The sequence below is a fragment of the Phaethon aethereus genome, assembly GCF_964289735.1.
Source record: "Phaethon aethereus genome assembly, chromosome: 1".
NCBI classification, from domain to species: Eukaryota; Metazoa; Chordata; class Aves; order Phaethontiformes; family Phaethontidae; genus Phaethon; species Phaethon aethereus.
The window spans coordinates 81,932,015-81,941,975 of NC_138575.1; positions in this window are offsets into that span (position 1 = coordinate 81,932,015).

Consider the following 9,961-nt stretch of genomic DNA (forward strand, 5'->3'; position numbering starts at 1 on the left):
TAGACACTGCTGAGTGCCATGTATCATTCTGGTTTAGCTACAGAATCTTTTTTTAGCAATGATCATGTTGGGGCACACACTCACCCGTTGGTGGCTTGAACTGGTTGTGCCCAGGCTGCCTGTAAAGGGCAAAATGCCAACCCGTGCTTTCTGCTTGAGCTTCCCAGCCTGGTGAGCCAATGGTCTTACAATGGACTGTAACCCAAAGATTTCTGTGGGTAATTAGGGATCTTGGAATGGGGTATGGGTTGAGCCTCAATTTCACACTAACAGTACTCTCTGCACTTTCTACTTTTGAGCTGCAGACTGAAGATGTGGTAATACCTTTTGTGCAAATACGTTATAGTTCAGTTGTCTGTAGAGCATTTTGCAATCCATGTAACATGCATCGTGAATACCATCATTCTTCTTCACAAGGACATGCTGAAGATAAATTAAGATTATCAGGACTTGTGTACCTTGTATGAGGATACTGGACAGCAGATTGTGACACTGAGTTCCCACTCACTCCCGAAAGCTTGCCCTCAGCACAGGAAAGACCTGTGGAGGTCTTTCTGTGGAAGATGGAAAATGGACCTGCTGGAGCGGGTCCAGAGGGGAGACACCAAAATGAGGGGTGGAACACCTCTCCTATGAAGAAAGGCTGAGAGAGTTGGGGTTGTGCAGCCTGGAGAAACAGAAGGCTCTGGGGAGACCTTATTGCAGCCTTCCAGTACTTCAAGGGGGCTTCTAAGAAAGATGGGGACAGACTTTTTAGCAGGGCCTGTTGTGACAGGACAAGGGATAATGGTTTTAAACTGAAAGAAGGTAGATTTAGACTAGATATAAGGAAGAAAGTTTTCACAATGAGGGTGGTGACACACTGGCCCAGGTTGCCCAGAGAGGTGGTAGATGCCCCATCCCTGGCAACATTCCAGGTCAGGTTGGACGGGGCTCTGAGCAACCTGATCTAGTTGAATTTGTCCCTGTCCCCCCCATTGCAGGGGGCTTGGACTAGATGACCTTTAATGGTCCCTTCCAACCAAAACTATTCTAAGATTCTATGCAAAATATATTGTAGCACTTTATTACAAGGGGAATGAGCTAAAGTGCTAAGTGCCTTTTATGCATGTAGGCACTGATCCATTATTTTATTATTATTATAGACAGTCTACAAGGCTGACTGCTTGACCTAGAGTAGCATCTAACAATTCTGCAAATCTCTTATTTCCATGATGGAAATGCTGTAGAAAATTAAGATTGATTCCTTCAGTTATGCACTTTTTTCCTCTGTGTTCAAAATGAAAATAAAATGTTTTGGGTTTTGGTTGGTTGTTTTTGGTTTTGTTTTTTTTTACTGAAAAATGAAACAGAAATGCAAGTTCTTTAGGAAATGCCTGAAATTTAACAGCTACGTTAACAGTTAACAGCTGTGATGTGACGAAAATGTCAGTCCCTTAGTTTGATATATATCATAGAGAGAGACCTTACACTAAATCTTGTAATTTAAAACAGGGTTGTTATGCCGACTCTAATTAAACAAATGCTATCCACCTGGTTAAAATATTCATTCATTCATTCATATGATCATTATAGGGGGAACTAGTAGCAACTTCCAGATCAGTTTGTCTGTTTGTTTGTACCACATCCATCCTTTTTGTTTCTTTAACTTCATCAATGTTGCAAGCATATGGACTGAAATTTTCTTTAGGAAGTCTCTAATTCTGGTTTTGACTGGTTGGTTATAAAGCTATTCAGCATCATTTGACCAGAAAGAGGGAGAAAAATAGCCAGCTCTTTCAAAATGAAAACCAACAGACGTAAAGCAATCCCAAACTGAAACCAACTATATGATATTCCTCCTTTGACTTACTCTGTTTCATTATTTTTTTTTCATTACCCTAACCATCCACTCCATCCAAGCTAACTCTGTCTGTCTGTGCAATGAAAAGGGAAGGAGTGCTGATTGCAGTGGCTGATACAGTAATGTTCCATACTAAACCATTGGGCAACAGGGTGAAAATGTAACCCAAAGGGAAGAGTGAGAAGGATATCAGTGTAAAGTATCTGTTGACAAAAAGAGTGCCTTCATTTGAAGGATGCAGTTTTATGTCTGGAGGTAGTAAGACCACTGTATGGTCACACACCCGATGGTATTGCCCACCACTGCCGCTCCTGTGGCTGTCCTTGACCTGTAGGAATGACAAGAGGGGGAAAGTGCAATGGCTTGTTCATTGACAGCACGCTTCGATTTGTTCCTCTCCAGGGCACGCTCAAGGGTGCACACGGGATTCAGCACCCTGGAGAGTGCACAGGGCTCCCGCCCAGAGAGCCCCCACTTCCCCTCCCCAGCCCCTGCACGCTCCGAAAATTACATACAGCCACCAGCAGTTAACTAAGAGGCAACCTTAATCGTGTTAAACTCCGACAGAAATGTACAAAGCACTTGACATGCAGAGGAGGTCCCAGAACATGCCCCCACACAAGCAAGCAGGTGCATGTATTAAGGTTTTCTTCCGTTAGTCCTGATAAAAGAAGGGAAATCCTGTTTTCAAAATGGTTCTTCAGATTAGTTTGCTTGGGAAACTGGACCAGCATCTGGATTAACACTTGTGAGCTCCTGTCCTTATTTCCATTTACTCTCAAATCAGTGATTTGCATCACTAAAAAGGTATGGGTTAGTGTGTCCTTATACAAGGTGAGTGCATCTGTGGGATGTTGAATGTCATGACGGGAAGCATCTCTGGTGCAAAGAAATGTGCCTATGAAAGGGGTACCAAGACAGCATGGGACAGCACAGGTTGCAGCACTGTGAGTAAAGGAGAACAGTGCTCCCAAATGTTGACCCTGCAAAGTGCTTAAATGTTTTATGTGATTCGTTATTTCTAAATATGGCTGCATTTATGAATACTAAAAACTGAAATGGAAATTCTCAAACCTTGTTCTTTAAACCTTGTTCTGGTGGTCATTCAGAGCTATGTGTGAAATCATCACTTTGTTAGAGAAGTCAGGCGGAATATGAACACAAGCCATTCAGATCAGGGGAGACCCTCATCTCTGCAGGCAGTATCAGACAGCCTGCTCCCTGTCCCCCACAATCTGCCACAACAGACAACTGCCTGTTCCACTTAGCTTTCAACCAAGTTTAGCAACAATAAATCCATTCAAAGGCCAGCTGAGGCACCTATGACAGCAGTGCACGATGCCTTACAAGGTCTCAGTCCAGGAAGAAAAGATACAAACATTTAAGGTTTTCTCTTACCAAGATGAAACCCAGGAACAAAATGTCACCTGCCTCCCTCTGGACTAGTATTATGAACAACTTATCTTTTAAGGGAACATTTCCAAAGCAGACTTAAAAACTTTAGAAGTCATTGGTTATAAACAGCAGATAAATCCTTATACTATGAAGATATGAGAAGAGTGAATGCCTCCCAAGATTATATATTTTACCTGCTTATCTTGCAAAATTTGTAATTGCTACATGGTCCAGGATGAGGACAGATGAGCAACAGAAATAATTGTTTTTATTCATTGTTAACTCTTTGCTTTTGTGCAATTTCTCTTGTATGTCACCAGTTAAGTAAAACATCTAAGTCAACACTGTCCTCATTTCACAAAAGACCTTAGCCGTTAATTACCTTAAAGACTTTAGACGATATGGCAATAAGACATTATGACAATAAGACAATAATTACATTTAAACCTGCATATTATTTCTAGGCAAAATTTGATATTCCTTATACTTGAAAGAAGGAACATGGCTGTGGGAATGAATCTATCAGCCCATTTGTTCTCACAAAACATCAGAATTTCTAGAATCTTTTTTTCTTAGTTTTTCTCTCATTTTTATGAGTTCTGTTGCATCAACAGCAGTCATCTCTTAGTAAATTGATACATTTCCATTTCTTTTATGCTTCACTTTCAGCACGGACATCATGCGTTCAGCTTATCTTTTTTATATTTTGTGTGAAAATTCTCAGATAAGCAAATTACTTTTGTGGCTTAACTATCATTTTACAGTCTTTCAGGATGAATTTCACTTTTCCATGAAGAATATGTATTGCAGGCCTCAGTCTCTTAGCTTGGTATCTTGTTAGTACTTTATGTTGTCTCCCACTACAAGGAGGGGGCAGATAAAAAAAAAAAAAGGACATGAGCGGGCAATGTGTGCTCACAGCCCAGAAGGCCAACCGTATCCTGGGCTGCATCCAAAGCAGCATGGCCAGCAGGTTGAGGGAGGTGATTCTGCCCCTCTGCCTCCGCTCTGGTGAGACCCCACCCTGAGTACTGCATCCAGCTCTGGAGCCCTCGGCACAGCAAAGACATGGACCTGTTGGAGCAGATCCAGAGAAGGGCCACCAAAATGATCAGAGGAGTGGAACACCTCTCCTATGAGTACAGGCTGAGAGAGTTGGGGTTGTTCAGCCTGGAGAAGAGAAGGCTCTGGGGAGACCTTATTGCAGCCTTCCAGTACTTCAAGGGGGCTTCTAAGAAAGATGGGAACAGACTTTTTAGCAGGGCCTGTTGTGACAGGACAAGGGATAATGGTTTTAAACTGAAAGAGGGTAGATTTAGACTAGACCTAAGGAAGAAATTTTTCACAATGAGGGTGGTGACACACTGGCCCAGGTTGCCCAGAGAGGTGGTAGATGCCCCATCCCTGGCAACATTCCAGGTCAGGTTGGACAGGGCTCTGAGCAACCTGATCTAGTTGAAGATGTCCCTGCTCATTGCAGGGAAGTTGGACTAGATGTCCTTTAAAGGTCCTTTCCAACCAAAGCTATTCTATGATTCTATGATAAAAGCTGGAGAATCAAGGGAAAGAATTGACAAAGGAGTATGTTTTCCTCTGTAGTAAGGAACAGTGAAAAGTATTCAATTCCATGACTTTTGCACCATAGTTCAGCCAAGTCTCAAGTGCATTAATTACTATTAGACACATGCTCTGCCAATCTCATTGTGGGCTGTATGTGCTATGGAAGCCTACGTCGCTTTTATCTGCACAGAGTGGTGATCTGTTTGGTTAATAGTTGTATGGTAAAGACAATGTTAGGCCCAGCAAAATGAGATCCGATACTCAAGAGTTCAAGTGATCCATAGCAGAAACAAAATAACTCTGGGATGTCATGTCATTGTTCTTGACCTCACTGGGGACTGCAATAATCATGCACTATGATGAAACAAATGGGACAAAATATGCAACCTTGCTAATTATACTGTCATTTCAGTACGCTTTTGGAAAGAAGGGAATTGTTAAATTGAAATATTGAGAATAAGGAGAAGCTTCTATCATGAGAGTGCATTTTCTAACTTGGCATTATATGCTAATTAAGAAAAATTTCTTATTGAAAGCCTGCATCATAGGGTCCTGATCCTGTTTCCCATTTTAGGCACTATTGTAAATCAAGCAATAATTATAACGCACTATCAGAATTATTTTTTATAATGCTGAAGCCAAATTCTGCTGATCTGTTATTATACCTGTACAGTAGAGAAGAGCTTGGTGTTTAAGGTGTGGTTGGTCTTTAAGTTTAGTGCTCTTTAATAGGTCAGCAGAATTAAACTAATTATAATCATATTGTATCTTCACAGAAACACACAGCATTTTTGGTACCTGGATAAATAAGAATAAAAACACTAAATAAATTGTACGAACTAAAATAAACTGTTACAACATAGGGCAAACTATCTGTTTAATACACTTATGTTGCATAAAAGAAAGACAAAATTAGTGCTTGAAATATTGTACCTATCCTAACTGATGAAGAGGTATCAGATAGCAGTCATGGAGAGCCTTCAAATAGGAGACAATATAAATTCTTGTACAATGAACCTTAACCGTTACTTGATTCCTATCTTCAATTATACTAAGTGTCCTCGCATTGTTTTATTGAGTTTGTTCAAATCATTAGTGATGCACTGGAGGAGAAGGATACTGTTGTTGGTAGAGAATACCAGTAAAAGTGGACGCTTATTACCAGTATATTTGAAAAGGTTGATCAAAATATAACTATTGCTTCAGGAGAGATTTTTAGAATAGAAGCTGTGTGTTTTAACTGAAGAGTGAGTTTGGAAAGATGACAACGGTCTTTTAAGGAGAGGTACAGCTGTAGATTTTTACACTTACATGTATGAGTTCAAAAAGTCGATTAAGACATTCTGTTAATTTTAGTTAAAGATTTCCATAAAGCTTTTTTCTGTAGGCTGTACGCTCTTATATACAACCTTTAATTGATTATCAAGGCCCCGGTAATCTTAAGGAAACTGCAGCGTAAATTAGCAATGTGATCACTACAGCTGATATTTAAGAGAAGTAAACTTGAAGTTCTTAATGTAACAGGTCCACATTACCTTCTCTTTCTGTACTAATCTGGAGTCTGAGGCAGTAATTCTTCTGAAATGATACAACTCATTCCTAAAATGGAGAATATCCTCAGCGAGAGTCCTGTAATTTTTTTAAGACAAGTGTCTATTACTCTTTTTGGTAGTTCTAAATTCTTTACTGCTTCTAGAGTATGTAACATGCAGTGCACGTGTCCAACATGACCAGAAAGTCAGGCTTCACTATTCGTCATCTATTCTGCATAGACTTGAAGAGCACGATCACAGAGAAACCAGCCAAGTGCCTTCCCACTGTGTTACAAGCAATGAAATTAACCAAGGCTGACTTAGCTTTGGTAATTTCCTTGTAATTACCATGACACTGCTCTGTGCACTCAGAATGTTAACCAGGGGTGGGATTCAACCACAGAAGCAAATTCCCTCTTTCACCAGTAATTTTTTGCTTTCTGAATGATCAACGTGAAGTTGAATCTGACTGGGAAAATTAAAAAGGAACCATAACCTCTTAGCCACAATTAACAGAGATGACAGCCCTTGTAAATGCTGGATTTTTCACTAAAGTCATGCTAGTCATGGATGGGAAAAGAAATCAGAAAAATGGAAAGAGGAAGGAAAATACCAGTAACATAATCTATGACAAACTATATACAGTGAACACGTATTTACATCTCCAACACATTTCTGCTCATCTGAGTTTCTAAAGAATATCTGTTGTTCTTCCCCTTTTTATGCAAAACCATAGGTTTGAATAAATATTAAGTGGCTTCAGTTGTACTGTGACGTTTCAAGATGTGTGTGCATCTCAAAATAAAGGAAGAACACTTGTATGTTCAAGAAGTATGTAGAAGAATGTATACTGAGGTGAATTTGTAAGGCCAGTCTATAGGTCCATTGATTGAAAGTTAATATACTTTCATTCAGTAAGTGGATCGCTATAGCAGTAGTGTTAGGAATATCTGTTTAATTTTACATAGTTTCTCTGATAGAATTAAGCTACTGCTCATGAAAAAGCCATTCAGATGAAGCATTCAATTATAAAAATACAGATTACAATATGTTTTTCAAGATTTATGGAAAAGCTTGCTAGGATGAAAAACATTGAATAAAAAATGACCACAGACGTATAAATTGAACAGTATCATTTGCTAAAAATAGTTATAAGTAGGAGCTATAATAAATAGCAACAAAATATTTTCTCTGTGTTGCAATTTTTAATAACTAGTCATGGTGCCTGAAAAAAAGGAAAAATACTGTATTTGTATTGCATTCTAGGTTTTGTCTCATGGTCACTTGTAGGAAAACTGAATCTTTATTATCTGCATCAATTTCTCCTTTTTTTCTTCACCTCTTCCATTTTAAAAATAACATTACTTTCTCAAGTATTATGGCACTAATAAGGATGAACACATGCCCTAACAGAGAAATAATCAAAAAGAGCAGAGGAAGCACTGAAGAACTAAAATATCTTGTGATGCGAACACCATATAATTCAAATTCAGCAAAGAATAAGAAACGCATTATATTAAACAGTTTCCTTTGCACCTACTAATAATAGTGCTGGCAGGTTTTTGTCTGCTTTTTTTTTTACAGGAAATCAGCTCTGACTGTGTGGACTGGATTTTTTTAGTTATACATCTGTTGGAGAAGCCAGACAAGATCGAATGGAGAGAGTCCTGACGGAAGACTTTGAGCAAACTTTGGTGGCTGTAGAAATCTTTCTCATTCTAGTGCATTTCTTAGCCTATTCATATAACTCTCTATTACTGTGTTTTCACGGTATCACTAATACAAACAAGTGATAATAGACAGTAATAAATTAGCAGAGTATGATGAGTTCAGCAAAGATATTCTAGATCTGAGTCACTTCAGTCCAGTTTTGTCCACCTTTTGGAAATCTGGGACTGTACTTAGCTTGGCTGAGTCAAAGAAATCTAAACAAAGAAATCTGTGATAAGACACAATTTGATCTGTTTAAAAGTAGCTGTAGAAAAGCGGCTGCCTCGACAGTAAGTATTCTGGAGGAAGTTGGGATACTTGAGAACTGTTTATTCTAGCAACTAGAATATCCCATGTATGTTTCTTTTAAAAAGTCGTTCACTTTCTTGAGTAAAATCTTACACAAGCAGCAGTGTGTTGAAGAAGGACCATTCTTCTGAAAGCTGACATTTAAACAATAGTTGTCCCTAACTAGATTCTTTTTAGGAAATGCATGAAAAATTTGGAGAGGATTTTAAAAAAATTATTAACTTTTGATACTCCAACCCAACACATGCAAGTGACTCATGCTGAAGTCATGAAACAGAAACTCCTAGCTAACACCCAAAACCTGCAGCTGGATCTTGTTCTGTTACCAGCACTACATGCTTTCAATAACAAAATATCTCTTCTTACGTTACCCTAGTGTGGAAAACAAGATAAAATTCGGAGTGTCTTCTAAATAAGAACTTTCTAGTGAGAATATACAGCAGGACTTCAGAAAGTCAGTAAGGCTAAGTCATTGCTTAGTATTTGTAAAATTCACTAAATATATTAAGCATTAATATAAACCAAAGATTTATCAAACTTTACATATTACACCATTCTTCATTTCATCTTCATGTGCATAAACTGACTTGCACGGTTTCTGTCATGAGGATATAGATACAGAATTCAATTAATTAGTCTTAGTTTGTAGCAATTATCTGACACTGCTATTATGAATTATGGCTCAACTTGTTTTGTCCTTTTTCCATCCACTGTTAACAATGGGATGGACAGTCCATAACTCAAAATTTGTAAAATTAAGAAAAATCTTGTGTAAATCTCTAACTGAAATGTTTATGTTGTAATTAGCACTAGTTAATAAGCAATAACCATCATTTGTAAGAATGCTTTCTGACCAAAAATTGTGTTAAAGTGGATGAAGTCATTGCGAGATGCTATATGAATAACAAAAGAGTAAAATACATTACAGGTGTGGTGTAATTTGAAACAAATAGATGAAAGCCAGGAACTCTTGAGCATGGCCAGGGATACAATTATATTGCTACAAAAATCCCTAACACCTGCACCTAACAGGTTTTGAGAAGCAGGAAAAAAAAAATTAAGCAGCACTACCTAGTCCAGATTTACACACATGACAAGGTGCTCATTTTTGTTTCCGTATGACAGGGCTGAACCCATTTGCGTTTTGCTGAAGAAATCCACGGAGCTTCGCTTACAAGGGCCGCTGAAAGAGCCTGTCCCTGTTTTGGGGATAACAAAAGCACGCCGGGACTGAGAAATTACATTTTTACTTGTGAGAGGATGAAACTGACTCCGGTGAAAAGCCACCGGCAGAAAGGCCCATCCCACGCCTTCGGCCACGGCGATGGCCACGGCCAGTCCCTGAAACCAGCTGTGCTCCCAAAGCCCGCGCAGGAGTTACAGACGCTAAGATGGCGGACGCGAGACGGAGAGGCAAGGCACTTTCTGAGCACGATCCTACGCCATTTTCCACTCCTCCCCCGCCCCTCTCCCAGGGGCAGTAAGATCACTGCCAGCGCTTTTGTCCCGCCCCAGTGCCTCAAGTCGGCTCCGCGGCTGCCCTCGCCGGCCGCGGCGGACCCCGCTCCCCTCCCGCCGGTGGGCGGGGAACTGCGACTGTTCGCCTTTCCAA